The sequence below is a fragment of the Prenolepis imparis genome, unplaced genomic scaffold (assembly GCF_030444845.1).
Source record: "Prenolepis imparis isolate NDT839.2.m4 unplaced genomic scaffold, iyPreImpa1.0 SCAF_8, whole genome shotgun sequence".
In the NCBI taxonomy this organism is placed as follows: Eukaryota; Metazoa; Arthropoda; class Insecta; order Hymenoptera; family Formicidae; genus Prenolepis; species Prenolepis imparis.
In genome coordinates, this window is record NW_028141166.1 from 12,639,821 (window position 1) to 12,667,102 (window position 27,282).

Here is a 27,282-nt window from a genome sequence, read left to right on the forward strand (position 1 = left end):
ATTAAAAATGTTGGAGCAACACTTGCGGCTTGGTCCACCTGGTTTCCCATCGAATATCCGACCAACTCCGATCGATATGCGATGGAAACGAACTCTGTCCTTGTCGAGACGATTACGAGATTAGTAATATTCATGCTGAAAGATGTTAACTTCTCAATAAAAAAAAATAATGCTTACCGTCCGCAATTTGCATATCTCGACAATGTTTTTACCACGATATTAAAAAACAAATTTATCAAGAATTTATTTAGTTTTCGGAATTTTTCAAGCAAATGTAGTATATAGGATCTTCCGCTATAGCTTAAACAGCTATAAAACATTGCCATTAGTCACAATTGGCCAGATCGTGTTGCAATTATAGTACCTCGTTTGGCGTGTATACAGCCAATTTCGAAGCAACTCATGACATTGTAAAGCCGTTCTGATTCCGAATGATTTGTTCGAATAAAAGTACATGCGATTTCTACATAGATGTGCAAAGCTCGTATATTTTACGAGATATCGCGCGCAGTTTCCGTTTATAGCAAATCGAGCAATAAAACGGGATCGCAAATATATAACGTAGCGTTGGGGCAAAATGTGCGAAGTAAATGAAGCTGGCATATCGCCCTCGTGTCTCGATATATCGCACGAATCGCTATGTGCATGGAAATTGCTATTGTCTAAATTGAAATCGTATTACGCACTTCAACAGAACCGAAAATTTTACATTGACATTTCATATGTTCAAAATTATTTTTGAAAAATGTACAAATTACCTACATATAAAAATACGTAGAAAAAAGAATAATATTAAATTAAAAGATTTATAATTGCGTCAACAATAATTTAATAATATTTAAAATGCATAATCGTATGATTGATACATTACTATCTGATATTAGACTATTAAATTAGATTAGAACGTAAAAGATATATATTTATGAAAAATATTCTATTATATATATACTATCAAATATATTGTATATATTAGTATTAACAAAAATTATTCACGCTTTCAGCGAGCGATAAGAAAGCGATAATAATATAAATTTATATATATAATTTAAATTTACAAGGAAACGTGTGGCTTTTGAACCAAACGGCTTTGTCGTCTCGATCGCATTGTTTGTTCGATTGTACTTGAGGCAATGTCGTAATTATCGTCTGTTCGCACTCCGTTATCGCGCACATAATTTTAGAAAACGATGTCGTAGACTGCGCTGCACTGCACGCGCTCATTTCGTTCCATTCTCACCGCACGTGTTCGCCACGACCAAAGTCTCGTGTGTCCTCTCTTTCCAGAAAATAATATGTCCGTTTAACTTCTTACGGTCCACGGTGTCCCATATCCAAGCTGGAAGGGAAGTGGGTGTCACGGGGTGTGCCCGACTCTCTCTGCGAGAGAGCGCGATCTTAGGAGAAAACCGTAATAAAAACTCTAGCTTTCAAAGGAGAGTGAGAGAAAGAGGCGAGCGCGCGAAGGGTAGAAAAAGCGTTTCGCTTATTTTCCGCCCGCGACGATTCGTGGGCGTGAGTGGGCGTGAAATTCTTAAGAGAGAGATACTCGCTATACATTCTATCAAGCATCGAGTTTATTCGTAAATATATACAAATTCGCAGAATGCGGAGCAAAAACGTCGTGTCGCGAGCGTAAAAAATTCACTCCCGTTCGAGATCTGAAACAAAGCGATTTACATTACGATCCTTGGAGAAACTTATCGTCTTTTGTGTACGAAGTCGCTGCAGTATATTTTCTGAAATTTTTGAGACGTTTGTGCTACACGAAAATACCCAGCTTCGAGTATCTCTGGTAATCGTACACTCTGCGTGATGTACACTTTTACGCATCGGACTGAAAGAGGGAAGAAAAAAAAAATCGTACCGGGCAAAAGGACACGTCTCCACGTTTCACGTGGCTTAACTGCTAAGGGTAGTTAGACGAGTCGAGAATGCATTCAAGGTCCGGAAGTGGGCGGAACTGCAGCCTGCGCTTCGGTATTGTACACAAGGACTCGATTTTTCCTTGCTCATGGGTCGTTCTATATTATACGAAGGCCAGAAAGGAGAAGGCGAGAGGGAAAAAGAGATCGCGATGAAGCGCCGAAAGCACCAAAAGGACATCCGATATCCGTAATGCCGCAATAACAAGCGCCACGTTGTCCTCGAAAAATTCGACAGCTCCTTCTGCCAAATCAGGCAGTTGAAAGAAAATTTCTCTGCCGAGAAACGACAACATCGCAACGAAAATGTCAACGTTATCGTGCGATTTTTAAGATTTAATAATTAATTGATAAAAATTAATTGCATTTGTGTATAGAAATTAATTCGAGAAAATAATGGTCCGTTAAATCAAAATTTTATACGCAAAGTGGCGCCTGTTAATCGGGTTCCTTGCTTATTACGGCAAAATGCATAATTTAGTTTATCGGATAGAGATCAATCAAAGGCGTCGGGGCAATTGCGATACGCGAAAACCAATTTCTCCTCCGAGTGCGGATAAGCTACCGTGTTACCGAGTGGCAGAAAAAATATTGCAAACAACCTTGATGTTATATTCAACCGCCATAAAAAGCCAATTTGGGATACAATAGACCTCTGCCGAGGGAAGGCAGATCATCTGCCGTTCGATATACGCGGAGGAGGTTCTCTATCTGCAAGGAGCGCGATCGGGGCTTGATTAAAAATGAGATTGCGGCAGCGCGATTTCAAGGTGGAAGATTAGACCGTGCTTCTTATTTGATTTGCAATTCGATATTTTTAGCTTCTTTTTAAGGTTCAAGCACGGCGCGGCCTCGAGCCGAGAGGCATGATTTCGTAGAACTATGACGAGATCTTGTGGTTTGACTGTGCGGGATCTTGAAATGGCCTCGGTAACAATGATTTCGAATCTCCGATATAATATAGGTATTCGACACTTTGCATTTTTATCTCCCCTGCGATTAAATTTAATTACTAAAGGAATTGTTGTATCATAAAAATGAATTGATACATTTCGCGGAAAGAAAAAAAAATGATAGTTAACATCTACATATAATGTGAAAGTATATTTAAAAAAAGAATAGCACAAAACGGATTTGTTCGGTACTCTTTGACAAGCGCGTATATTGTGACAGAAGTATTGTCGCGATGACAAAATATGGCCGGCTACACTCATTTTTGATGCCCGACTGACGACGAGCCAGATAATCTCCGCGGCTCATTTTGAACCCGTTTCTTTACGCCGCTGCTAGTGAATGGTTTCCCCGCTGGGTGCTTCATTGCCGGATTCCTCGACGCCGAATTAGAGAACGGACATTCGGAGAAAGGATTTGCTCTAATTCGCGCACAGTGTTCCTGTGAGTGCGCCGTTGCCCGTTGGCGGAACAATGCTAGAGAGTAGTCCGGTCAGAGATAAGTCTATCGTTTTAACAATGGCTCTCGAATTCTTTCATATGCCATCATCTTACAGCCGGATTCGTTAGAACCAGATCATCCTCGTCCGATCTCGGATTCAATAAGATTTGGCACAAGCTGACATCTCGCAAAAAAATATATTATTATTTTAGAATATATAAAATTTTTATATTCGATAAAAAATATATATATATTTATTTTTAAATATAAATAAAAATAATAAAAATAATAAAAAATGTTACTTTCGATCAATGTTGAAAAAAATTATTTTTCGATTAATGTTGCAAAGATCGAAAGTCAGAGAAATCGCGCGGTTCAATGGTAACGCAAACGCGGAAAACTATAATTGCTATAGCGCCTTCAAAGACTAATTATCCAAAGCACGCACGCCTTCCGGAAGGCGTTTGCGGTCGTCACCTATGGTGCCAGCTTGCCGTTAGACATGATGATTAGAAGGCGCCTTTCTCCAATTAGTTTATTTCCAGTTGACCGTGGCCCTCTCATTAAGAGCTCTAGTAGAAAAAAAGTGCCCGCCATCGATAATTAGCGGCTGCAACGCGTGTCGAATCCATCGAAGGCATCAGTGCACCGATTCCGCGTCCCTTTTTCGGCAAAGGGGTGGAGTTCTGGCAAAGTTTCGACGAGATTAGCCAGAATGACTGGACTGCGTGACTCGAACGCCATATGTCCTCTATGAAATCTCAACGTAACAGAAAGGTGTTTGCAGGCCGAAAAAATAATTAACGAAATCAGGCGTGAAGTCGTCATAGGGTAAGAATAGCAAGGGGTGCGGTGCCAATTTGCGAAATGGACTTTCAACCTCGCCGACTTAGACTGCAGCACAAGATTTTCGGATTCTTTCTCTCGTTGTCCAGATGTCGATGTTTAGAAAGGCGATAATCAATATAGCGGCATTCTTTTACTAACAAAGTTCTACTAGCAATGCGAATCATTAATTGTAGAAATATGAGAGTTATGAGAAAAACTTTATTAAGAAATTGGAAATTAATTGTAAAATAAATAAAAAATAGAAATGTCTAAAAAATAAAAACAAAATAAAACTTATATAAGATTTAAGAGAAGTAAAAAGATTGATGTCAACCTACTTCCGCCAATACCAGTGATCTATAATAGCATCTTAAATCTTTGACAACATCTGGACCCGAGAATCGAAAGGAAACAATGGTTCGAGAAATACAAAGAAACAGAAGAAGAGACTGTTGAATGGCGAATTGGCTGCGAACCATTCTTTCGATGCCACCAACAGTGCTAATCTGCTCATTACACCTTTGAGACCACACAATCGAATGTAACATCCTTATCTCCTGCGTCCGCCATTCCGGAGCAATCCCATTCATTTACCCAAGTCCTTGGAAGTCACCGCGATGATCGTGGAATCTCGATGCCCGCCGGGCTAGCCCCTCCGGCAGTGGGCTTCCGGTTCGCGCCAGATAATGATAGGTCTCGAATCTGAAAACCGTGGTTCCGAACGGAGAAAAGACCCTCGGGACTTCTATTATGCCACTATTTCACCGCGAAAAATCTGACCTGCGAACATGCAGTAGATCGGGGGCAAATTACGTGCCCCCGCAGGGATATATGCACCTGCTTCTTTCACAAGAGAAGGGGATGCTCCCGTGGATTCCACGATTCTTTATTTATGAGAGGGAGACTACTCGAGTGTTCATTAATGATTCGTGGCATGTGAAGCATGTAGCACAGTAGAACGCACATATTTCCTTCAATAATAGTTTTTAGTAATATATATTAATTAATATATAGTAGATAAAAGGAGATTTAATATTATGATAAGGCGATTTTTTTCTCTGACATATATTTTATTATTAATAATTTACACTTGAGATTTACAAAACGAAATACAAATTAAAGTATTATTACTTATGAAATTATTATTATTATTATTACTTATGATACACACACATCACACTCATTCTTTAAAAAAAAATTAGCACCATCTTTCCCAGAACATTTATGTACAATTGGTCGACGCGCTTAAAAATCGTTTCGCTCGTTTTTATTAGACCCTTTCAAAAAGCGAGCTTTTACTGCCGAAAATCGATGATTTGTTCCCGACGAGCTCAGCGGGGCGGCAAACAGACTCGAGGCGAGAGCGAATCTCATGTCGGTCGATGATTTACACACGCCCACGTAACGAATCTATTAATTATTTATGGACTTGCAAAATTTATTTGCGGCACGCCGCAGGGAACCGCGTTGCCCTATGCCCCCGAGGCCCTCCCTTTAGAATACGCGCTTAACATAATGGCGATTTCTACATGCTCTTATAAGCCCCAAAACTCATTTTTCGCCTCGAGCGCGCGTTATCCTCTTCTTAAGGCAGTATATGTGACATATTAAAACGGCAAGTCGTTTTTCATAAATAATTTTTAGTCGCATATTTCACTTCGTGTTATTCGAAGACGATATTAATTTATAAACATATTAATTCTCGATACTTACTTATTACTTTTATTACGAAAGAAATAAGAATGCATCGAGCGTAATTTTTAAACATAGGAAGAAAAATGTAGTCATTAAGAATACGAGGAATAAAGCAATTAAGTCGGTGGCGAAAGAACGATGATGAAAGGGAGATAGCGTTTAAAAGCAATTCTCACGAGAAGCCAAGACCGCGAACGTCAGCGGGAATTCTTCGGGAGAGATTTCGGCACGACAAACGATCACACGCCCATTTGACGAAAAAGTCCGCTCATCGAGTGCAGCGGCAGCGAAACGTAAGATGCACTTTTTCTTTCTGCCAGCGCGAGACTTTGCTCCACCTTGGCATTTATGGTGCGACACGCCAATTGCCGTAGCAGATGTCTGACGTGGCGGCGACATTCCGTCTCCGTCAGTCTGTGACGATTTGACGTCTACGGAATTTCGAAATTACTTAGTTAGAGCAGCGTTACAGGAATTTATCGCGACGCATGCCTGTCAATGTCTGTATATGTTATATGCATAGTTTAGAAATCCAGATAGCATGATTAGTAGAAGTATGTCGCGCATTTTCAATTTTGAAGATAAAATTATCTTAGCAAAAATATTTTATGTATAGCAAAGTTATAAAACTCGAAACATAGAAGATTATAAATCCTTCACTTCGCTTGACAGCATAAGAATATATCCCCGACTGGAGAAGGATCGCATATCAATATTTTTTCGAGGAAATCTTACGTTCTGCAGGCTATAATTAATTAACCATTAACGAATACGCAGTAATTTATCACTTACGTTGTTCGCCATAAAGGTGTCGACGAAACGCAGCAGCGAAATTTCTTGGAAAGCGTGGTTGGCCGCCAATGCTATAAGATCGCCACAACGGAATCACTTCTGATCTCTTTATAAAGAGTAAAGGTGATGCTTATTCGACGACTTCTGCGAAGAGATTCCACAAACGGCCACATGCATCGTGCATAACTAAATGATGCATCGTACCTTGTTTGCCGGCTCGCGTATATCTACATACGTGTTTCAATTACAGAATAATTATCGTACCTGTCCGAGAACTGCGTTATTTAGCTCTCGAATGATGTTTTAAGATGTTGCCCTTGATGAGTCTCCAGCCGAACGTAGTAAAACGGCAATTTAGACCCGTCGAAAGGCAACCGGTCAAACTTCGAGGTACCTCGGGCCTCTTCTGACTATCCCAGACAAGGTTTGCGCAATCGAACCGAGAATTTTTATAATACGCGATACTATTCGAATTTAATTTCAGTATTTAAAAAAATTATTTTTCCATAAACATTCGCGAATTGAAGCTTTAATAAAATCTTTACACAATAGACCTCGACGTAAAAATATTTCTTTAGTTTTTATAATAATGACAAAGCTGTCAATGTTCGATAGATACTCTTATCTCTCAAAGCTGTCATCGAAAAACATTCGTTTTTACACCGAAGGAATTGAAATCTCATTATTTTCCGTATAGTTGCATGAGACATCGAACATGGTCAGACTTAAGCGTTCGTTAGAGATACGGTGGGGCCATGATAGAAAAAAAATTTCTATCTTACGCTCTTATCTCCCGCCTCGGGACAACGTGATTCGAGACATGAAGCGAACTAAGGGAGGATGAGGGGAAAAAAGTTGGAATTAGGTTGGGTCGCGCGCGCAGGTGCCGTCATGCAGGTCAGGGTCAGATTAACCCCGATCAAGTTACCCCTCAGCGTGGGAGTGCTGGCAGCTCCGTGTAATAATAGGATAGCCGCGTCTAGCTAAAATATACGAGAGAGGCGAGGTGCGTTACTCCAGATAGATCTCACTTTTGTTATAAACGGTTTCATCGAGCTCCTGATTTATCTCGATGTACCTAACGAGATCCTTCGTACCTTAACCGATCCGTTTACACCCTCCTCGAATTCGGTTTCATTGGAAAACCGATAATTCCAGTATCTAATTGGTATTTATATTTTTCCGTCGAACCTCTACGAATCTTGTTCAAACGGTGTTAAAAGCGCGTAATTTCGAGCTCGCTTAAACTCTCTACCGTAATGTTATATTTAGTACATATTATTTGCTCAATCCCCTTTGTAGTAACGCCATAATAACCTACGTAATTCCGTTCCGTATTTATAGCGATGTAACGTTATAATAAGGGCTTCGCCGAGGAGTGGTCGACCTGTACTTTCATAGATCGATCTCATTTCGTCTTAAACGCGCTCATCGAATTCGAAGTTTATCTCGACGGTCATAACGGTAATTATCTTGATCGATCCGCGATTCGATTTATTTCTCACAGCATGAATTGCTGTTTCCGAACGGCAATCAATCGAATTATCCGAGAAAGATTAGACATGATTCCAAATCTGTCATTCTGGCAAGAAGTTACTTATCATTAAAATACAATCTTCAATACTGTTACGATCTTACAATTTTCAATATCACCTACATATATTCATATTACATATATCTAGCGCGATCGATCTTCTTTGTTACCTCGACTTACCTCGTTGTTTTAACGATACCCATCATCCTTTTATATAAGGCGTGCAAGAGACGGCTTTAATCTTCGTTAAAAAATGCCAATAAACCGTACCAATCTACGGCGTAGTAAATAGAGTAGATAACACACAAATCGGGTCTTACAACCGTACCAATTGCCTTTCGTCTCACGAGCCCCCGGGGCTATCGCGTCCGGTCCAATCTCGATTTCGTCTCCAAATGCCGATCGTATACCATCCAATCTGCGCGCGTATAAAACGAATGATCACCGAGAACGCATCGGGAGTGCCTACCGTGCTCTCCACCTCGGGCGACATCGTAATGATTACGCGTGTAATTTCAAGGATATTTATCCTACATCAACATTCCACGCGATCGAGAGACGCGTATATACGCGTATATGTATACGCGTGTTGCGTAGCCTGCGGCTCGAGACAATTCCGCGCGCACCTGCGCGCTTTAACTCGGATTTCTAAATATGTTACGTGCTCAACGTCTCTGGATGCGCTAGGTGATCCGTCTTCATTTTCGATCTCGTAGATGATGTAAACGAAACGAGACTTGGCGAAAATTGACATTTTTTTTAAAGATGTACAATTAAATTTCTCGTCTAGATATACCTATATACGCGCGAGGAAATATACAATATATGATATACATGCATCTCCTGTGTAAAGTCGTTATCGGTTATCAGCGATCGACAAGATACAGCTGGCACATATGTGTGTCGCCTCGGCGAGAATTGTCGATCCAGATAGGAATTAATTTTTATTTGCACGCTTCGCGTGTAACTTTTTTTTCGAAGCGGTCAAGAAATCAGCGACTGGAAGTTAAATTAACTCCGCCGTACGGAAGGGGCCCCCTCGATAAGGGGCCCCTAGCACGACATCGTTACACGCGTAATTTGAAAGTTATTTATCCACAACCGAAACTCTGTTGCACGCGGTGTCGTTGCAACAGAGAGAGTAAGTAATGAACGGCGCGTCGCCCGCAGCTTAATTAAATTCGTCGGAACGGGGGACGCGCACAACGAATGATAATGTTCTCGCGGGGACCGTGACCAAAGTCGATATCACAAAGAGCGTTTTATCCCGAGGATACGTCGCGCGTTACAATAAGATCGAATTAATTGGGACACCGCGCCAGGGAGCCAAGGGGTCCGTGGTTTTATTTATTATAGGACAGAGGAGAGCCGCCGACCCCCCCGCCGGGTCGTACGATTAATTTCATTTTATTCGGCACGAAAAGGTCTCGTTTTTCGACCGGTCCTAGAACACGCCTTGGTCCCGAAGCGTGTTCATTTGCTTCCCGCGCCGCTTTTTGACGTCGTATGAAGGTATAAACTGCGCATCAATGAATAATCGTATTAATCATATTGACGCTTGATAATGAGATGAATAGTGTAGTTTAGGCCTTTTACGAGAGAGAATTTTCACTTGCTACGAAATATTCTTAGAGATACAAATATACGCGATACGTCAACATCAAGATTTCTTAGAGCGGTGACAGGATATTCCGATTGGTTTTCTCGTACCGGATCGAAAGAAAAATGGTTATATTCCCTGATAGGGACATTTCTCTCGGCGCGCGATGTATTTGGTAATTCAAGAAAGCTATATATGCATATATATGTACGAGTTCACAGACGGATCCTCCAATACGCTGGAGATGCGGGAACTTGAATCCGTGAGGCAATCTGTACACCTGTTGCCTAGATCTGTGATTTATTTCCAAGATTTCCTTTCTCCTTGTATCTCGCACCACACGCTTCTCTACGCATTGTGCGTGGGCTTGCGACCGGAATATTTTTCTCTCATATACGTGGGACAAAACACGCGACGTGAAATATTCTCGTACACGACGATGCATCAATTCGAGGACGATGCACTTGGAGGGGCGAGAGGGAGTCTCGCGGGAGCAGGTATACAAAGAAGAAAATAAAAGATCTCAGAGCTTCGTGGATGGTCTCCTCTTCGATTCGATACGATCGTAGATCTTCGTTAGTCCAATGCATATGAAATGGCATGCGTATATTGTACCGTTATTTACATTTCGCGTAATCAAAGGAAATTACAGCTTGAATAAAAATTAAAGGATAATAACGACGATAATGCTAAAACACATTTTATATATGTACGTCATTCGAGTCGAATAGGTTGTTGTCTATTTTTTTTCCTCACAGCGCACTTTGTGTTTATTCTTAACTTTTATCGTAAATATCTACGTCACGTGTTACCATGAACTCAATTCGAAGGCGCGCCTCGACGACAATTTGGTCGTTACAATATATAAAAGGTACTGATCGACCAGGCAACGGCGCCTTGCTTCGCTTTCGCAACGGCCAGGCCAAGCTGTAGAAGCCGCTAAGAGCGGACGAGCAGATAATCTGCTTAAAATTCGAGCGTACAACGAGAGTGCACGGCCGTGCCGGCCTTCGATCGGGGGCTCCGATCGGGAGCGTTTTCTCGCCGCATCGAGTACCCGCGGCGGCTCAAACACCCGTCGAAGTGCTCTTAATCGACCGTAAATAATTGCATTTATCACACCTATCATTGCGAGCGTCGTGCGCGCTCGAGCAAGCGGGCCCTTCTCGAAATCTGCTTTCACTCCCGGAGAAAATTGGCACGTTGCCAATCTCGGACATCGATCCGAGGGCCGCGCCGCTTCTCGAAGTTTGATTTATCGCGAGCTGCGCGAGTTGCATCACTCGCGTGGTGTGAGGGGCACTCCTCACACCTGCCTGTGATACATAGCGTGGCCGCATATATCACGCCTGGTAATTATGATCGATGCGGGGAATAAAATTAAGGGCACGCGTGAGGGCGCATCGGCTCGTTAGATCCCCGAAAATCATTGCGCGCAATATCGGATTCGGAGGAACACAATTATAAAAATATCCACGATCGTATACAATTTAAAGAGGAGAGAATGATAAATAATAAACGCGCGTCTAAATTTTAATCAAGCCAAGAATGATTGAAAATCTCTATTTATCGGGATAGTCACTTAAAATAAAACAATTCTTGCGAATCCTAAATCTCGATGACTCGCAGATCCAAAAAGATGTTCACGCGATATTATGCTCCGCAGCCAACGACGCCGAATCATCGTAAACAACTAGAAGAGAGAGAGAGAGAGACTTTTGAGCGAGGATGGAAGGTAGTAGAAACGAGAATCCGAATCGTCCGCGGCTTCGTGATTGTCCTGCGGGACATAAAGTATAAACCACCCACAACATAAAGCCGAAGGAGTTATTGTAGAGCGTCACCTCCGCACCTGGATACCTTCTTGCGCGCTGAAGACCAACGACCACAAGCCGGGAATTTGCCAGCTGTCTCTCTCTCTCTCTCTTTTTCTCTCCCCTTTCTCTCGCGTATTTTTATTCCATCATCTCGGTTCTATCTCCCTCGCTCACTCCGGTATCGATTATCTCTCACGCTTTATACTTCTTATCCTCCTACCCTTCGTATGTCTTTCCCCCGTATTCTTTTTTTTATCGTACGCTTTGCCTCTTCCTCGCATGACTATTTACGATTCTGATTCGTTCGGTCTCTCTTTCGCTCCTTATTAAAATCGTTATCGATCCTCGTTCTTCTCGCTGGTTCCTGTAGATTATGGGAAACACCACGAGCCGGACGTTTATGGCTGCGGCACTCGCGATGCACGAGGTGCTCAATCGCGGATTTGATACAACTTAATCGCGAACACCCTCGCATTCCTTCCACCGGATTCTCCTTTTCGTTGCACCGTAAATACCGATCGCTCTCGTTGCTTCGTGGAATTTCGAAGGACACGCTCCTGCGGTTACAGGAATACCGAACAGCGGCGCTCTCATATTGAAAACCCAAAGCTTGACGTCGTTTTGCACGATATCGCCCGGGATTAATTAATTATCGTGGCCCCATCAGGATTACTTTTCCCTTAACGTAACACGATCCTCGCTTAATTTCCCCGAGGAAACACGAACCCGATAATTACGTAGATTTTTGCCCGAGCCCGCCCGGTCGGGGCATAAGTAAGAGAGATGCTCGAAGGAAGATATACCCGGACGGATATACTCAACCGGCTGGCGCTGCTCTCATCTGTATGGCCGTGCTATACATATTGTGGTGGTCTCACATTCGCCGCTCTGTGCGGCGGAGGGCCAACGCGATACAGATATGGTTTATATACCGGGCTTCATTGTGGCACGCCTTTGCGCCCCCTCTCGCAACGTGTAGATCCGCAGATACCCTCTCACGGAGCTGCTCCGCGCCTTACTAATGCTCCAGTTTATAAGGGTTATCTCTCGTCGGGATCCTTGACGGGGGCGTAGGAGGAAAAGGAGGAGGAAGTCGCTCGGAGAAATCGTCGGAAATCACCGGGTTGGCGAGAGGAGGAGAAAGAAATCGCGAGAGAGTAGAATGAGATGACGGAGAGAAACTACGAGAAAGAAATAGATTCGCGAAGAAACTGAGAAGGATGAGAGACCGCAAACGGATAGAAAGAAAAGAGGATGTGGAGATAAAAAGAATGTGTGTGATCGCGGACGAAGGAGGAAAATAAGAGATCAAAGAGCTACGGAAAGAGAATGGACAAGGTGAAAAAAGAGAAAGGAATACGGTAGACAATTCCGTAGAAAGACAATAAAAGAATACGATGGAGAACTATAAGGAAGAAGAATCTCGTCGGGATCCTCGGGGGAGTTTTAGGAAAGATGAGCGGGAAACGTCGGAGGACAGAAATTGGTAAAAATTCCACGGAGACCGCGAAATGAGAAGGGGAGGTCACGGAGGGTCCATGAGAACGGGAGGACGAACTAATGTAAGAAGAGAGACGATGAGGCACGGCGGCGTCCTGAGGCGCCTTCAGATTTATTTTGCGGTCACGACTCTACGAACGCTGGATAAAGCGGAAGCGGACTCACGCTGCAGCGATGCTAACTTGGAAAAAACGTATCGACAGGTACGATCGTACAATAAATCGCGGTTTATAAGAGACTCCTCGCGATTGTTACTTCGGTCACGAACAAGTTACCCGCAAAACGCTTCTATGGACATATTTCTTTCTATCATGATTACGGCCGTTACAAGATGCTATTCTTCGGTTATCGAGAATGCGACACGTGTCCACGAGAGAGTTTATGTAAGATTCTAACATTTTCGCATTATTTTTGTCTCTATTCCAGTCAGGTCGGATTCCCGCAGAAGAAACGATCACAGCTCATACACAACTCTTGCACTTATCGCAAGAGAGTTGCATCGATAAGATTTATCGAGATGTACAGATGTTCAAAAGTAATAATTAAAGATTTGAGACAGAGTTGTGTGCCCGTGACACCCGTAATAACGATCATCGCGAATTATGATCTCGCTGCATTAAGATGCACCGATATCCGAAGGATTAATAACACTCGCGAAAACGAGGGTGGATCAGAAAGTCTGGAGAGAAAGTCAGGACACGCCACTCGGCATCATCCTTCCCGACGCACATCGAATCACTCATCGTTCCCTTTCGAGGATTTACGTCGTGCCGCGATAATAATTTAGCAGTCGCAAAGAGAGAGAACCGGCGCGGCACGTTGTGAACGCAACAACGTGTAATTTCAATTTGCCGAACAGACAAATTAGTCGTCGCTGGTGAACGCATTGCTGATTACGACGCGCCCGGTAACTCATCAGATCCCCGAATTACACGTCCCAGATGGATGATATCGCGTACGATACACGAGATGGATTTTCGATCCACTTAATGGTAATTAGACTTTAAAGACTGAACCGCCGCTTATTAACTCCTTGTTTCTGCATTCGCTTCTTCTTCTTCATTTTTAATGTTCTCTACAATTTCGGTTGTTTTACATTGAGATATAAAGAAAGCTTCAATCTATCTTGCAATGAGAATTTTCTATGAAATCTTATTGAGAGAAAAAGAAAGAGAAACAAAGAAAATACATAGTCATTAATTCTTTCGCGAGCACAAAAAAAATTTAATTTGTTCCAAAATAATTCGACTTTATTTCTCCTTAATCAACAATAATATAATCGTACGTTTGCCTCTCTCGCGTATCCGTATATAAACATCCGCAATTCTTGCGTAATTAGCAACAGATATTCGCCCGTTGTCCCCCTCGGCCATCGCAACCCGAAGAGATTTCCAAGGACAAGGATCCTCCTCTCATTCGGTAGGACTACACGACGGTCGCGGAACAACAACTGTGGTGCCCTTTTAATTACACCTCGGTCTAATTTATTGCGAAATCCGCACCGGTGGCAATGCGATCAGATAAAACCCACGGCCATAAACCACGGCGTCATATAAAACTTCTTTTATTCCTAACCGGCTGTGGACCAAGCTCTTGTGTGCCCGGTACTCTTTCCCTCTATCCTCGTTTCTCTGTGCCGCGCTCTCTTTCTCCCACGATATCCTTTGCCATACGTGGATGCATAGGAACCCCATCGACCTTCCTTATTCCACACTCGTTCCCCTCTCCTTTTCTCTCTCTTGCCTTTCTTTTCGTTTTCTTTCCTCCACATGCGTTCCCCTCTCGAACTCGGTCTCGTGGCATACCATCGGAGAGAGATGCCGGACTATCTCTCTCCGACCTTCAGACGTGCGTCCTGCCTGCGGCCGCCCACGCGCCGACCCGACGCCCTCTCATACCATTCCATAAGGTTCTCCCACTGCCACGAGCATGGGTTCTCCCGAGCATGGGAGACGTACATTCACGCATGGTCTCTCCGTCGATGGTTACGAGCACAGTAGCCGACGGGTGTGCGAGAAACGCTTAACGAATCGACATGCAATAAACATACCGGCTCTCCGGATGTAACCCGCCTGTTTGAGAAGATGTAGGACGGGATAAACAATGGGGAATAAAATCGAGGCGGTAAAAACGAGAGATCTCGCGTCGCGCGAGCGGGAGGAATTTTTTTTTTTTTTTTTCTTTTTCCCAAGAAACTTTATGCCCCTCCCCGTAGTCTCGCTTCATAGACATCTTCTGTGAACATCCCTTTAACATCGCAAAACAAAATCGCGCATCCCGCTCGCCGCGATGCATCTCTCGTCTCTACCACACGTAGAGAGAGTGATGGATTACCCCGAAGCTCTTTCTTCCGTCTGAGAATGAAGCTCTCGTCGGCGCGCTTTGAATTTTTTCCTTTTATCTCTTCGCCGGCTTCTTAAAAGACACCGAGGAGCTTAATCGCGTCGAGGATCATGCGGGCAAGCGCGCTTTCAAACATGGCGGATCGCTAAAAGAACATCGACCAGAAGAATTGACCAGGTGGCCAGGTGGGAGGACTTGATTGGACCAGTAAGCAAGCTCGTATTAATAATTCAAAGACTCTATAGGCTCTGCCTCACTAGCGAAGCGCTCACGGTTGCGCGCGTGTCTTGATTTACAAGTGCATTTATGGGGTAGGCGGCAGATGTACTTTCGGTCTCGATCTTCCTCTTTTCTCTCTTCTCTTCTCCTTTTTTTTCTGCGATGCGGCTCGTACATCGCGTATTTTAAGGAAGCTTCGTTAGGCCGTCTGCCGTTTATGGAGATCCTAATGATTCGAGAGCCCTTCCCGCCTAGTGGCACAACTGAAATTTAAATCAGCGCCCGAAAACACGATACACGAATGGCTCTCTTAGATGTTATGAAACGATCGCCGATCCTTTAACAGCTTCGAATTTTATTGAATTCCGATCGAGACAATTTCGTTTCGTTTCCAACTCGGAGAATAGGGGACGCCTTCCCTGTAGACACCGTATGAATATTTAAATTCGTTCTTAGTTTTTTTTCCAACAGATCTCTGAAATCTATATACGATGCATATAATTTTTTTTACTACGGGCAAAAGTAAATAATGTAATATTTAAGATTAACAAGAGTTCATAAAACTTTTAACGATATACAAAATGAAGAGAGAGAGAGATCTCTGCTATATTTAAATAAGATATTTTTCTGAGTGTATTGGCGCAACTTTTCTGGTCCGTCGTCAGCGCAGACCCCCACGATAATGCTGGAGGGTTAATATCCGCGCTGTCCATCCGGTCTAAAACATCCGGGTGAGTAATCGGTGCGCTTTATTAAAGTGGATCGCAGCGAGCATGGATGTGGGCCCGCATAAGCGCGCAGCTGTACTCTGGACAAACGAACGATCCGTATTTGTCAGAGTAAATTAGCCGCGGATACCGAGATAACGAATCGAACGACGCTCGACTTGTGCATAATAAAGCAACGGCGGGACCCTAATCGTTTCAGTTTAATCAATCGGCTATGGACCTATATATTTGGACAAATAAGTTAACGTACACATTTTAATGAAAAAATAAAAATAATATAATATCTTTAATAATCTTTAAGTGAATATATCTGTTAGATTTCAAAATATTTTTTCGATTTTTTTAGATATTATTAGAAGACGAGTTAAACAAAAAAAAAATATTTTATTTTCTTAAAATCGAAGCTGATGACTTCTAGCTATTTTCGAGATCGGTTTATCGAGGAGCTTTTAAAACTTGTTGAACGGACCGTAACGTTGACTTCTCGATAATTAACACCGCGAGTATTTTGGGTCCGTTTACTTACCGATCTGCAGTCCGGCAAGAAACACAGCCGGCAATTAAATTCATTTGTCAATTATTTGACGAATCTCCGTCCCCCATCCCGAGTGTCCGGTGGGCCCGATTCGTGCCGAGTCGCTTCGCTTTACGACACTCACATATTTTTGTATCCGATCTGTCTAATTGCCGGCCGACGAAGAAGCCCCATCCGTGATCCATGTGTGGCCGTCGTCGCAAAAACTTCAGATATGTCATCGCGCAATTATCCCACCAGCTGGACGAAGGTGGTCCAGGTGGAAAACAACGTTTTACCCGTCGATGGCATCCTGGAATCCTTGGTTGAAAGTCCCTTGCGTGAGATTCGACTTTTTCGGTCATGGATCGGGGCCCAATTAAACTTGTGTTATGGCGGAATGCTCTTTCCCAACCGATACCATTATATTGCTTTCTCGATATCTGCGTATCCTCTCAATACCTAAGAATAGCTAATATCGTTTCGAACGGTTGCGTGGAAATTAGCAATTGAATACAAATTATGCGGTCGATTCTCGATATGCAAATATATATTGCTTTGAGGAAATTTATTATAATGCTTCTTTTTTAATCGTTTTCTTAATCATTTGTGTGTGTGCAATAAAATTTCAATATTATTTTCTGCGAACAACTTTATTACATCGAACATCTCAATTCAAGTCAACCTCCAACTATGATAATGAAATTGCGGACGTCTGAACATTTTATCAATCTGTATGTACAAAATAGTGTACAACTCATTACGTTTTTCTCGATAATAATTCACATTAAAGCTCGTAAAACTGCACTTACAAGCGCGTTCTCGATTATCAATTTATTACCGCGAGGTAACGAGAGAGCAGAGGTTTTTAAAAAATCTTTTAGCATATATAATCCTATGCTGCCGATCGATTTCTTCTGGTACAATCGTAACTCTCAATATCGCGTTTCTCTGCCATCGAGGAGCGCGTGTTACCGGTTTTAAAACCCTATAAAAGCCGTTCCCTCTCGCAGTTCGCCGTCAGACAAGAAACGCCATGAATCTTAAAGAGACCTAGTTCGAGCCCTGAACCAGACGATCGAGCATGCCCGATCGCACTCGCGATTAATCGCGGCTTAACGGCTGATGACGCATCGATCGTGCTTAAGCCGCGGATGCCGCTCGGCTTATTAACTCGTCGAGAGGAACAAGAAGGAAGTCGACTAGGAAGCTTTAACGATAAGCTTACGAGCAAATGAAGCAGTCAATTCGCCTTCAATGCGGAAGGATGAATATTTTTATAATTCTCTCTTAGGATTTATAATAATAAGGATTTATAATAATAAGATTATCCGTCATATATAATTTTCACATTCTCTTTATTTTGTGCTCTTCAAAAAAAGAGATTACAAAAATATTAAATTATTAAACATCGATATATCTATTGTTCATCCGATTGCAACTTTATTATCGCGTTATCTTGCTAAAATAAAATAAAATCTATAGAAAAGGAAAGATTTTTAATTAAAAAAAAAAAAGACTTATCAGCAACACTCTGCTAATGCAGCATGTATCTCCTTTTAGCTTCACGTTATCACATTCTTCGCTCTCGCGGGGATCGTTGCGCGGCGCCGCGCATCAATTGCAACGAGGAATGCCGCTCCAAAGTTACACCTGGTCTTGCGAGGAGGGCATCTCGTGTATCGGGCGTCGGGATACACTACCACGTCCCTCCGTAGAGTCATGGGAACGTTAGCCGATCCGGTAAAGGAACTCTCCGCGCGGAAACGAGAGTCACGCTCGTGATTTCATCGTTATCGCTCGCTAAAAGTGGTCCCTTTCGGATCCATCCAATCGTCGACCTGAAACCAGTGCGCCAGTAGTTATTAACTCGTTTCACGAGATTTTAAAAGTTGTTGAGCGTCGTAAGTTACGGCCAGCCGGGTACGCTAAATTCCCGCAGATTTATGTTATCGTCCCGCGATGGGTTAATTAAGAATTGAATTTCTCCAGAGCGACACAGGCTCGTTGCGCTGTCCGACGCGTCGAATTTATAGATCCATGAAACAAAGTCCTAAATCGTGCACACATAAACGCAAGTTTCTACCGTAATATTATTTTTACGATGCATTAAGCTTCGATCCGGAGCTATTCTCTCTCCCTCCCCCCTTCTCTCTGTCCAACGCCACGGACATGGCTAAAAATAAATCTTCAAGTATCCAAGATACAACGTGTATGTACCAGCATGTCACCTAAAAGCACTTTGACGCGAAACGGATGCATCGTGCGCGGTGAATCGTTCGGTCACGAGGGTTGAATCGCGCACAATCCTCTCTATACGGTTTATTTTCATTGCGGGTATATGGAAATAGCGATCGATGCTCGCAACAAAGTAACGAGGAGAATCTATCGTGAGAAGCGACACGATAGATATACCATTCCGCACCATCTCCCGTAGACTCGCGGCTATGCGACTCCCACGGTTCGCCGAGCTTGAAAAAAAAAAAAAAAGAAAAAAGCGCGAGTATAAAGCCCCAGTCCCCTTCATCCCATCGCGAAAAAATTTTGCCGTAGCGAGAACCAATAATTGCATACGGGATTGTGCCAGTAGCCGCGAAGTGCCGGGGCACAAGGGGCGTACGTGTCGGAGATGCGATTCTGCCGGGGCACAAGGGGGGCAGAAAGAACGAAAAAGCTAACTGCGGGGTGGATGGGACGAGGGATGAACCGAGAGTCGAACCGAGAGAGGAAGGAGAGAGATATATGTATAAGCGAACGGTTGAAAGCACTTGAGTTCTTGCACGGTGAGGTGCGAGGGGCAATTTGCGGTGCGCTGCGAATGTTTCATTACTGAGAAGCGTTCACCGCTCAGCTACCGAATTTCGAATGAGCTACCGGCCAGGTACGACGAGAGAAACACTCGCTCGCGCGCGTCTGTCAGCCGCTGAAGACTCGTAATTGAAATCCGCTGCCTCGGGAGCCATGCCGACCGCAAATCGCGCAAGCAAACACTTTTGTCTCGGACCGTCCGCAATTTGCATCGTTACATTGTGCGTTCGCGGGTCCCCGCGCAACACGCGTGCGCGAGACGCATCTGTGTACACGCGGATTCGAAAAAAAAAAAAAAAGAAAAAACAGACATTTATTCCATGGCGTGGAGAAATATCCCGTTAGGATTTGTACTTAATACGCGTCTGGCATGTTATATGGGAGGTATAATTTAGGATATTGCGTATGTAGCAATTTTGCAAAATTGTGAAAGTTGGAACAGACCTGAAACAGGCGTCATTGAATATAAATTATATCAATTAATGAAACACACAATAATATTAAATTAATATTAAATTATTCTAATTTAAATGCATTATATTTGTCTAATGAGTAATGGTGATAATTATATCATTTCTATCCATTTTACAAAAATAAATGAAAGCTCTCTAATAATAATTTTTAATCTTCAAATAATTTATATAATATTATACATATAATAAGAAGAAAGAGAGAAACGCATCCAAGTTTTTACAATCTAAAATATATTCCTTAAGGCTCTCACATCGTATCTCAGAGATATGATGGTATAATACATTATGATACTCGATATGATACATCCCTTGCTGCATGAAGCAGATGCGAATGTATGAATCCCATCGTGGGAAATATTTCGTCTTAAAATTTAGAGAAATATTATATTGTCAAGCGACAATTCTTCGACAAGATGCTGAGAGAAGACGCAAGGTTTTTGGACTTCACGGATTAGATGGAAAAATGAAATTTGAAATTTACGCCTCGAAATCCTCGCGCGTGGCTGCGCGGATGATTCCATCGAAATTCAACCAAATTTGAGCGGTTCTTCCCCCGAGCGGTTTATCGTGTCTCCGAAGATTAACAAAGACTTTTGGTTCGAGCCCGCAGCCTAATCTCCTCATAAAAAAAGTGTTCAATATTTCTCGAGGACGAAGCAATCCGATGATCTTGGGATCAACCTGAAAATTATTAACGTTGTGTTCCTAAGCCGCAGTCTATGTCACTATCAAATCTTCCATATTTATTACAACGCAATCTGACGGTTGCAAACTACCTATAATATTAATCTTCCTTCTACATCTTCTCTCTTTCTATTTCTACAATATAACTTTCCTGGAACACATCAGGTTACATATCAAATTATTAAAATATTTTGATACAAGAAGCATTTACAATTATGTAAAATAAGTATACATTTTGAGTTGTAAAAATATAATTTATCCTTGCGCGTGCTTAATATACATTCTCATAAAAATTAATGTTGCCGTATTACATAAATATGTTTCTATACAATCACTGGGAGATGTTTATTACCTTTGAAGAAAAAGAATTCAGGCGCGGAGCCTTAATCACGCGAGATATCATTTCTGCGGGCGACTACGGGCTGTCGGAAAGAATCGAGAGAATTAAAGTTGATGAAAGATCTCCCCGACGGCGATTTATTCACGCAGGGTGATGTGATACCCCAGAGCCCGACGTCTTCTCTCTGTTGAAATATCGTGGCTTATGAGACGGAGCGGTTCGGGTTCTCCGCGTTGAATTTGTAATTCGTAAATTATTGCATCGTCGACTTTTTCTAAAGAGACCATTACTTAACAGCATCCGGTTAAATATCGCCGCGATTACGAGAGGCATCGAGGATTTACGCGTTTCCACTTCCGCCATTAGAAAGCATCGATTCTACCGATCACTACGTTCACCGAATGGCGTTCAATCTTGGCAGATGTTGATGCACAAGTTCGGAACAATAGAGAATCGAAAGTGCAATTACCGAGCGTGTGAATAATCGATCTCTCTCTCGCAAGGTAAAATGGCAATGGACGAGATTTTATTCTTAGAGAGCTGAGAGTTTCATCAAAATCAATTTTTTTTTATTCGTCCACAGCAAGCTCGATTTGCACATTGCGAGGCTTTCATTTATCATACCAACTTATCGTGAAGATATAAAGAGCCGTATAAGGAGCGCCGGTTGGTTTGCCTCTCGTACTGTCAACGAGAAGGCTATTGTCAACGACAGATGGACATCCAATGGGCAACACGTGTTACATACAGCGACGCATACGATATACCTACGTGCTTCCCGCACGAGAGAAAGAGGACCCCGCGATGCACCGATGGTCCTTTTGTCTTAAGAAGGACCGGGCGGAGCGCGCGTCATTGAAGAATGCGTGTGCAACATCTGCACTTCTTTTGACGTCTCTCCGAGATGCTCGGAGAAATGGATATCTGCCGGAAGGCTCGAGCACGTCTTCTTTCAACTCATTCTCTCGAATCTCGCACGAAATGCATTTAAAGGATATATACGTACGTAAATCGAAATGTAAAGCATAAACTTTTTGTATGTTTCCTTTTAATACTTTCCCCCAAATCTTTTCGAGAATAGCAAAAGACTTTCGTGATGCTCTTAACTCGACGTAAATAGACTTAAATAGATTTCTTTTCTTCTCGAGAAAGATATTTTTCTCGCATACGAAAATATAAAAGGGATATGAGATTCTTAGCGCCTTAATATGCACCACAAGCGTGGTTTACTCGACGGCGCACAAAAGGCTATATGCTAAAATCCTCGAATCCACTTTCTTAGACCAAAAACAGTTCGCTTCTAAGCGCGTCTCGTTTCCAGCAAAAAAAAAAAAAAGCTACACTCTTTCGCCGCGGTCTCCGCCATTTTCATTCAAAATACATCCTCTTTGAGGAGCCTTCTAAGCCGACGCTCTCCGTGCGCCGTGACTGATGCGTCGCAACGTTGTTCTCTGCCCCTTTAACGACACGCAACCATCCTAAAATCCAAGCGTATACGAGAAAAGGGATTCCTCTCGAACGTGACTTGTCTCCCCGATCACGCCGGGCTGACGCATTTAAATTTGAGATGGACGCGCATTCGTGAGCGGCATAAGCATGGATAGTATCTGTTACACACAGCTCGATCCACGGTATCTTCCCCAAACTTCCCTCGGTCGGAGTTGGTTCCACGAAACTGTGGTGAGAGTGGATACGCCCTGCGAGAGTAACCGGCCGTGTGCGCGAGCCGCTTCGTCACCGCTATCAGTCTCTCTCCCAGGACAGTGTTAAGTTACAGACATTACAGACGAGACCCACGAGATAAACGCCACTCAAGGAACGAATGCTCGCCCAGGAGACGCGATAAAAGTGTATCTTTACAGTCTCGAGATTTTTTTCGTGGACCACGGATTTCGGGCTCCACACCTGCCCGCATGCGGGAGAACGGTACTAAGTGCGACGATTATTCGTGCTCTCTCTCTTTCTCTTCGCGGAATGGGACGGATCCATCGCGCTCGTTAAATTCAGGCCCGATAATGGTATCGGTCCCGTACGAAATACCTCATGCGCCTCTGACGCAATAAGTCCGTTTTACAAATCACTCGCTACAACTCGCGGGCCAATTTATTAGCCGGCGCGTCGATGTGAATTATAGCGGCCCGTTGGGATTTTAATTGGAAACAGATGGAGGAGCAAAGCATTCACGCGTACGTTGACACTATACGAAACGTAATAAAAAATAATGACAATTGTGTCCGCTCGTTCTTGTAATCACAAGAGTTACGGAAATTTATCGTATGCGACCTGCCAAGAGAACAGAATAGCGCTCCTCTTTATTTTTATTCCACATCATACATCCGGCATTCTTTCTTGCAACACACATTGTAAGGACAATCTAAATTATTTAATTTTTTAATCAATATTTAAAAATTAAAATGTATATATGTATAATATACATAATGTACAATATGCAATAAATACGAAATTAATATTCCATAGAAATTGTTTTATATATTTCTATATAAGATAATAATAAACTGTTAAAAATGAGCAAATATGTGCAAAATAAATAAATAAATAAAACAATACAAGGCGATGATTTTACGATTATCGAAAAACTCGCACATTGACAGTTTCTTGCTTCTATAAAAATTTTCATTCTAATCTAATGGATTGATAAATAGTCGATTTGTCAAGCAAAGCGAAAATGTCGACGGCTTAAAGTGCAATCAGCTTCATGACTTTAAAATCAGTGTCCGACAAAACCGCGTCGACTGTACCGACTCGCGTTCCGTGTTCATTTGAATATTTTATTGTTAGTACTTTTCAATAACATACTGATAGGATGTAGTGGGATTTTATGACCGAACGAGAGAACGTTTAAGCAGGCAGACTGGATTAGGGAGGCATTTTTTTCGTAAAGGAACATAAAGCAGCTCGAGCTTGCTGATGCACCATTCGGCATAAGAATCTCATATCGATTGCAGAGAGACATCGTAAACGAAGTGCAAAAGCGAAGGATTATTACGTGCGAATAATCGTAAGTCATACTCGTGTCGACACATTATCGTTTCGAAACATATCCTGCCTGTACAATTTCAATTTTGTTTATTGATTAAGAATATATGGAAAATATATTTTTCTTCTGAAGTGATTTTGCTTAATTTATTTTAATAATTATATTTTTTCATAACAATTTATATAATATAATATTTTATATAATATTGAACTAGTGCAAACTGTGTAGCGAATAAGATAAAATCAATCATTAAATATTGTGAAATAAAAGTGTAAAACCGTACAGCATTTTACATAACTTCATTTAATATCTTCCATTATAGGGTAACCTCGTTACTCATTTCGCGACAGAAAGATTGGCGACTTCCACGACAATTCTTACAGAGAAGCACTTTAACCTCCCTTGACGACTTTCGCACAGAGCGATTGAACTGCTCTTCATCAATCAAGCCATTCGTATCCACTTAGTTCCATTTATTTCCTCTTTACTACTTTACTTATTTCCTGCTAGCAATGTTACAGAGAGCGGTACAACGGCTCTTCAAAGGAACATCTACGTCATTTTCGTTAGTGCGTCTTGACTAGGCACTTGACACTCAAAGAGATCTCGCGTCACATCCTGTTAGACTTTAGACGAAACAAAATCATCTCCAATAATTCACAGATTTATTTAGAGATATAAAAGAAATTTTAAGTTATATAATATTGTTTGTAAAAATTGTCTTTCGGTAATATACGTGTATCTGCAGAAGAGCTCATTATCTTGATTTTATAATCATCTCGAAACATACAAAAAAAAACGAAAATACAAACCGCTCTTTATAGAAAACATGTGCCACACGATGTTGATGACAGATCGCAGACGGGTCTTGCAGAGCGCGTGAAGTCGATAATGGCTTTGCAGTCTTCGAGTGTCCGGAAACTTTCAAGCACTAACAACTTGAAAAGTTCTCGAAGCACTTGAGATAATTTCGCGAGTTTTTTCTTTGTTTCTGCTTCACGACTTCCTCTTTCCCGAGAGCCGGAAAGGGACACCGACGGTGTCTGCGAAATGTCTCACACGATCTCGTTGTTCCGCACGCTTCGAGATCGCCTCGACACACTTGGAATACGAACTTACCCTCGAGAGTCGTGAGCATGATGAAGAACGTGAGGGTAAGAAAAGACGCAGAAATATCGATATCCCAAGATTCCACCCACGTAAAGGAACTTCCTGTTTTTCACAAGGGATATTTATCTGTTTCTCAAAATCCTTGCCTAAACTAACACCTAACGTATGAAAAGGGGCGCCTTCAGCGACATTCTATCTCATCCTACACATCTACCATAACTCGCAACACACTTTTCGTTCTGGTCGTTCTCGCGATGCCACCTGCGATCTACCTGCGCGTGCTATTTCGTAGTTGAGGAACCTTATCTCACGACATCCTCTCTGTCGAGGGAGGCCTCGCTTCATCACGGACACCTTCACCGAGAATTATCGGTTCTTCTACCCGAGGCGAATGATGAAATCTCAGTTAAGTAGTGTTCTCGCATCCTCTATTTTACATCGAATCGCTTCGTTGGAAGACCCATTATATATAAAATTAAACTACGCTAGCAACTCTCTCGCTAATATAATTATAAAAAATTATAAAATCCTTTCGTAAGAGATATCATTTTTCATAGATATCTTGCTACCGTATGAGATGCATAATCTTGAAACTAATGGTTACCAGTCTCCATTTAGAAGATAAATTCAAACTTCTCATAAAGCATTCTATTAATATAAATCACCTCTTTTACTGCAGCATGGCCGACATAATAGAAAGATCAACGAGACGCGTGAACTTTAGTACCGCAATTATTCAGACACCCATGTGGGAAAACGGCAATTTTCTCTTCTACATTTTCTACTTTTACATCAGAGAAAGAGAGAGAGATATCTTTTCTTTTTTTAAAAAATAAATATTCGATGTGATTATCTAAATTATTAAAATATTCTCATATTTATATTACAGTATATAAAAAATTCTCCGTGATCTATGCGCTAAAATAAAAAAAAAACTAATTATTCAGTCAGTCGGTTGCATTTTTCTTGTCAGAATTCATTCTTCTGATAATAAGTTTATTACGATTGCAATAAATATCTTTACAGAGTTGTCCAGCGCGTCTGGTACTAGTTTCTCTTCCACTTCTTCTCCTATTTTCGTACATACAGGAGACGGATATCGGATCGGAGGCGAAGAGATCCTCGTGAGATCCATGTCCATGTCGGTATCTCGACACGGTGGACTAATGCAGATAGGTCCCAAGACGATCGAGATACATCCCCAGTCGGGGGAGGCAGCCGCGCGAGGCGAGAGAGAGAGATAGAGAGAAAGAGAAAAGGGAGAAAGAGAGACACCCACGCAGGTGGGACCACACACGACGGTCCCGTCATTTGTTGGACACTGCATGGGCATGTCGTGTTCCACGGACACGCGGTACATAGCATTGTACACTTCTTGACGCTGTCCCGCGGCGTGTCGTATCGCCAGCGGGCCGTGCAACTTTATGGCCGAAGTCGATTGCGTACGACTCGAATAGACCGACTCGTAAAATCTCGTCGACGTGGCTACAAAGCGGCCGATGGTCCACGATTGAAGGCGCTAATCGATACTCACGATCGAAAGAGTACCGAAAGATTCACTTACGATTTCTTCGACCCTTTTAATGTGACATTATCGTAGAGGCGATTCAACGATAACGCTACCAAAGTAGCATCCACCGAGGCAATAAAAAGTAACGAAAAGTGTGAAGTAAATGTGGATAAATTATATGCACCATAAAATACTTGATGCGTGAAAAGCGCAAGTCAAAGTTTGAACGTAGATAATAAATAGCAGCAGACGAAACTTCTTTCTATCAGCTCTTTTATTTTCTCCTTATTTTTCGCTACCTGTATAATACTCACTAGCGGATCCTGACGTCGATAATGGGGGGGGGGTTTGCAAAAATATTTTATTTAATATTTTTGGTTTCATGATTAGCTTTTATTCCTGCATCAACGACGTCGATAGCTCTTTAATGTTTGTTTTTCTTTATTTATATTTTTTAAACAAATTGAGCAAAAC

At 42.2% G+C, this 27,282-nt stretch overlaps 1 protein-coding gene and 1 long non-coding RNA gene across 3 annotated transcripts in view; one reads left to right on the forward strand and one right to left on the reverse strand.

Moving 5' to 3' along the window:
• LOC145939686 (uncharacterized) overlaps positions 1–18,501 on the forward strand; it is a 47,333-nt gene extending 28,832 nt beyond the window's left edge. The window contains exon 5 of the long non-coding RNA XR_014425874.1: positions 18,449–18,501. This is a non-coding gene — a long non-coding RNA (uncharacterized LOC145939686). The remainder of the gene's footprint in view (positions 1–18,448) is intronic.
• Positions 18,502–18,596: 95 nt separating this feature from the next.
• LOC145939685 (uncharacterized) overlaps positions 18,597–27,282 on the reverse strand; it is a 206,575-nt gene continuing 197,889 nt past the window's right edge. For both annotated transcript variants that reach the window (XM_083044179.1, XM_083044178.1), the window contains one exon: positions 18,597–18,726. The gene's annotated coding sequence lies outside the window, so the exon portion shown is untranslated. The remainder of the gene's footprint in view (positions 18,727–27,282) is intronic.